We start from the raw sequence: 6,000 nt of genomic DNA, 5'->3' as shown, positions 1-6,000 counted from the left end.
GAAAAAAAAAATCCAATCTGTGGAAATAACGAGATGGTTGTTGATCTGAGGCAGAACAATGTTACGGCCCTAACTTTCTCTTTAATAAATACTCCATTTGCATTAAAATTAGAAGCATACACTATGTGCCCAGCACTGGAAGCCCTAATTACATCATAAATTTATGTCTGCGAATTCTTCTTTGAATCAATCATAGAATGTATAAGGCTTCGGTTATGAACCATTAATGCTGTGTAGGATTTAATTCCTCCTGGATATGCATCTGAAACATGACAACTTGTATCCACGGATTCTTCCCAGAATTATATCCATGAGGCTGTGAGAGATGCACTATTTTTTTAAATTAATTATTCCAATGGGTATGCAGCAAGAGATTTCAAAAGAGCATAACTTAGATGAATAATAAAATATGGACGAAATTCAATAAGTTAACTTAGTTGCACTCAGCCAGCAGTCAAAGTTTTTAGGCCAAGGAAGAAGAGACTCAAACATCTGCTGGAGGATGAGACCATTTTCAAAGTGTTAGGTGAGAGACTGAGGTTTTTTTAAAAAACAACACCAACTTACAACTAGCTTTCACTTTATATCCTTAATCGCTGCCTGCTTAGATTCTTTTTCTAAAGGTTTGAGAGTCTGACTATCTATGGAGCATTGTCTGTGATGGCTGGGAGCGGCAATTTTATAATTCATCAGAGGAAAAAAAGCTTTGACCATCTCCCCCTGGAGCTCAACAATCTCATCCGCAAAGCAACATTACTCACTCCCACACTGAGAATCAGGAAATGAAGTTATGTCACTACCTCTGACAGGTCTCACTGAGTTTACGCAGAATGTTGTCAACACTTCAACTAGATGCACGGCCATTTGCAAGTCAAATTTCTACTCAGGTGTGCACGAAGGAGAAACAGATCAGAAAAGAAGTGGGTAAACTCACTCGTTTGATGCTCAGACAATGTTTGCAGGTGCAATTGAGAAAAAAAAGAGAAGCATCAGAAACATGACTGGCCGGGTTGCCTAGAGGTGACAAGAGAATTTCTCCTTCCTGAAACAAAAGGCAAGAATTCCTCTGATAAAGGGATGTGATTCAGAGTGATGAGAAGCGTCTCTCTGTGTGGTTCTCCTCTGCGTTAAATACAACTAGGGATGACAGAGAAATTTGATTCAGTTCACATTTAAAATGAATCTAGCAAATCTGCACTTCCCGAAGCAATAAATGAACAAAAATACAGCTAACCTTCGGAACTGGCACTCATCTGAATCTTTTGTGACTCAGTTGCCAACCAAACAATTGTTGCATCTGTTAGGGGATATTGCGGATGCAAATATTAGCGAAACAGAGAAAACGCATTACATAGTAGGGGAAATTGCTTGCAAAAACCTGTACATTAGTCAAAACTGTGTACAATAATGTATTCATATGAAGAAATCCGCACCAAAATGCTGGTGAAGGTTCAGGAGGATTTTTAAAACGACAACACGTAACTTTCCAGCCCAATGCTGGAAAGAGGAAAAAATCCCCACAAAAAAAGATTGGCAAATTAAGTTAATGGAATATGCAGAGATGGCCAAACTAAGTGGTAGGCTTAGAAATCAGGATGATAGCAAATTTTAAAATGAATGGGAAACTTTTATTGCATATATGACAAAGCATTGTATGCAAGTAAATACATCAGCAGGATTCTAAAAACACTTGCAATATCATCATAATAGATAAAAATAGATATGAATGGATGGAAATATGATTTGGACAAGCACAATTTAACACTGTAATAATGTAAATACTGATGGGGTAGAGGGAAGTTGGGGTATTGGAGAAATCCCATATTTTGGTAATGTGTTGAATGTACAAACATTATACAAAATGATACAGTTGCTCAAATTTTTATTTTTTTATTTCTTAATGTTTATTGTTATGTTTGTTATAATGAAAACCAATAAAAAGATTTTTAAAAAGGGATGCTGTAGTTGTTGCAAAAATCAACGTTTGGGGGCTGAAGAAAGACTCCATGCAGCGAATGAGGATAAACAAAAGGTTTATTGCTTGGCTAGCCAGCAAGCTGGCTCATAGGAATCAGTTTCCAAAGTCTGAGCCCCCTCAAAAGGGAAGGGCTTCTGTTAGGATTCTTGCTCCGTGTTTGCAGTCATGGGATTGTTGTCTATCACATGATGGTGTATGTTTTCATTCCACAGTGTGGGAAGTGATGGAGACAGGATGTTTATGTTACTCTGTTCCATGAAGTGGGACTATTGCCCTTTGTTTCTTTTTCTTTACTGTCTGATGAGAAAGAGGAAGGAGCTAAGCCAGAATGCTCCGAGTGTATTATATGTAAATAAACGTAGATTAGCCAAAATGCTGTGCTACTGAGTTCTGTTACGCAAACTGATAATACTCTGCAGGATCCTAAGTGTGCTGATGTCAGTTGGCATCAGTCACTGTGATGTTTGGGTGGAGAAAGCTTTTGAAGCTCCTGAACGACCGACCAGGAGGGAGAGAACATGCCATTCGGGCATGTGTCTCTGCCAGGGTCCTACACGCGAGTAGGACGATCCTATATATTCATACATACATTTCTGTTATCTCTTAAGGCACTACATATGCATAAACTGTGGCAAAATCCTTCCTATTCTAGGCTACATCACCCTATTAACATACCGTTTATGGTCTTTCCTTAACTGCATATACATTAAGCAAGCACACAACGAACTCTCTCTAAGCAGCACCTCGTTGCACCTGATCCCTTTTCATTTCTTTCCTTATATGGGTTTACCTAAGAGAGTTTAGGACACGGAGCAAGGCATGTCTCCCTTTCTTATGCAGACACTCTAGAACAGGCATCCCTAAACTTCGGCCCTCCAGATGTTTTGGACTACAATTCCCATCATCCCTGACCACTGGTCCTGTTAGCTAGGGATCATGGGAGTTGTAGGCCAAAACATCTGGAGGGCTGCAGTTTGGGGATGCCTGCTCTAGAATGTGTTTTTGCAAGACAAAGATAACAGCTCATGGTACGAGATTAGGATAGCCTGGCTTGAAGGTCTCTGTATGCATCATAGTTGCAAGGTTCATACACAGAGCCAGAGACTGGACTTGATGACCACCAAGGTCCCTTCCAAAGCTTGCATTCTATGATTCTGTGAATCAGTCTATGATTCCTGCAAGGTCCTCTCTACCTGGCCTAGGGGGCGGGGTCCACACTCACCAACTCTACTAAAGAGGCTCCTGGTGAGACCAGAGGGCCATCGCTATGCCTGATAACAAATCCTAATTGTTGGATTCTTTTGCCCCATCTTTTTGTGCCTGCCAAACAGCCGTGCCATGCTTAGAATATTTCATTCTCTTGTTAATTATGCTGTTTTAAATGTGCATTTTATATTTGACTTCACTTAGCATTGTTTTCTTTTGAAATTGTCACGGTGGCCGGAGTGGACTACTTCAGAGTAACGACGCCACGCAGCTCTGCATTTTATTCTTTTATTGGTGCTGCGTATTTACAGTGCTCAAGTCATTGCTATTTACACGGAGTGATGTGGTCAGTCGGTTTCAGAACCTCCTAATGGCTTTTGGCGCGTCTTTCTCCAACACAAAAGCTTTGGCAGACCCATCCTCTTGCCCCTCCTCTTCCTGCGTAATTCTGGAGTTGGGGGGATGGGTCTTCCCCCCTTGCTTGCCCCTTCCTGTCCCACCTGGGACCCTGGCTCCTCTACCTTGCCTGAGCCTCGGACACGACTTCCTGCTTCCCCACTGGAATCGGAACTCTCCCTGCTTTCCCCTTTGCTCGGGGACGGGCTTGAACTCAGGAGGGGAGGGACTTCGCGATATCCCCTGTCCCTCACATCCACCCCCCTCCCAAGCTCTCCTTCACCCCTCCCCAGGCCCCCCCCATGTGTCGGTGACGACTGGAAGCCTAAGAACTCAGTGCTCTCCGAGCCCGTTGGTGTGAATACCTCCCCCCAGTCCTGCGAGCCCCCCCCTTCCGCCTGGGCGGACGGGAATCCCAAAAAGTCCGTGGCGTCAGAGCTGGTGGGGGTAAAAACGTTCTGCCAATCTGCTCCTTCCTCTGACTGGGTGGATCTCGGTGACACCCATACCTCATCCTCTGGTTCCTCAAACTCCGCTTCCCAGCGCCATGGTGAGCTGCTCTCCCGTGCCTCCTCCTCCTCCCCCTCCCTTTCCATGTGCCAGGGCTTGGGTCTGTGGGGAAAGAGGGCGTGAAATTCTTCCACCAAGAATTCCTCCTGTATCTGAGTGGCTGGGACCCATTCATTCTGGGACGGTGGAGCATCCTCCCATGCCATGAGGTACTCCAGTCCCCCCACCCCCCACCTTGAATCCAGGATGGCCGTGGCCTCATTGAGTTGCTCCCTGCCTTCCCTCTCCCCCCCTCCCTCGGGGGTTTGTTCGCTGTCTCGGAGCCTGCTGCTTTCCCTGTACGGCGACAGCAGCGATCTATGAAACACTGGATGCACCCTCATGTCCTCTGGCAGTGCCAGCCTGTATGCCACCGGGTTTACCTGTTGCGTGACCGTGAAGGGGCCCAGCCTTTTGGGTGCCAGCTTTTTGCACCTCCCTCTGGTGGGAAGGCCCTCCGAGGACAACCACACCTTGTCCCCCACCCTGATGACCTCCCCTAGTCGCCTGTGGCGATCTGCCCCCTTTTTGTACGCTTCCTTGGCCCTCTCCAAGTGTTCTCTGAGCTGCTGGTGCACCGTCTCCAGTTCCTCTGCCCAATCCTCAGCCTGTGGGCCCTCCTCCTCCTCCTCCCCCTCCCTCTCTGGGAAAGATCTGAGGTCGCGCCCGTAATTGGCCTTAAAGGGCGACACCCCTGTGGAGACGTGCACTGCATTGTTGTAGGCAAATTCTGCTAGTGGCAGGCGATCCACCCAGTCCGTTTGCCTCTGGCTGACGTAACATCTCAGGTACTGCTGCAGAATGGCGTTGACCCTCTCCGCTTGTCCGTTGGTCTGCGGGTGTCTAGCCGTCGACAAGCTGACCTCCACCTGCAGGAGGTTCATGAGCCGCCGCCAGAACCTGGAAACAAATTGGCGGCCACGATCCGAAATAACCCTTAAAGGTAATCCATGCAGTCTGAAAACGTGATCCACAAACAGTTTGGCTGTCTCTTCTGCAGAGACTGCCCTGGCACACGGTATAAAGTGGCACATTTTGGACATGAGGTCCACCACCACCAACACTGCGGTCTTACCCCGGGAAGAAGGCAGATCTGTGATGAAGTCCATGGACAGCACTTCCCACGGCCTGTGTGGCGTGGCTAAGGGCTCCAGCAACCCTGGTGGCGCTGCTCTGACCACCTTTGCCCGCTGGCAGGTGTCACAGCCCCGTACATAGTCTCGAACATCTTCCCTCACCCCTGGCCACCAGAAGTGTCTCATGACTAGGTGAGTGGTCTTGTCCCTTCCAAAATGCCCCGCCGTTGGGTTGTCGTGCATCTGTTTGAGGACCGTACGTCTGAGCTGGGTGGTGGGCAGGTACAGTGCCCCCTTGTAGAAAAGCAGCCCTCTGCGTTCTGCAAAGTCTTTTGCCTGCTCCCTCCCCCCTCTCAGTTCTCTGAAGATGCGGTTGGCAAAGTCATCCGCTGCCGTCAGTGCTGTGAGTTCTGCCTCGCTCACCACTGCTGCTCCGCAGGACCATGCCGACGGGGGGAAAATGTGCCTTGGGGCTGGTGGCTCCTCCTCCTCCATGTACTCTGGCTTGCGGGAGAGGGCATCCGCCCTGACGTTCTGCTCTCCCGGGATGTAGTGTATGGAGAAGTTGAAGTTCGAGAAGAACTCTGCCCACCGTATCTGCCGCTGGTTGAGCACCCTGGCAGTTCTCCAGAACTCCAGGTTCTTGTGGTCTGTGCACACCTGGATGGGGTGCTTGGCGCCCACCAGGAAGTGTCTCCAATGTTTGAACGCAGCGTGGATCGCAAGAAGTTCTTTGTCAAACACGGTGTAGTTGCGCTCGGGCTGTGTCAACTTCCTGGAGAAGAAGGCACAGGG

This window comes from Zootoca vivipara, chromosome 8 (assembly GCF_963506605.1).
Source record: "Zootoca vivipara chromosome 8, rZooViv1.1, whole genome shotgun sequence".
Taxonomy (NCBI): Eukaryota; Metazoa; Chordata; class Lepidosauria; order Squamata; family Lacertidae; genus Zootoca; species Zootoca vivipara.
This window is presented reverse-complemented; position numbering follows the sequence as displayed.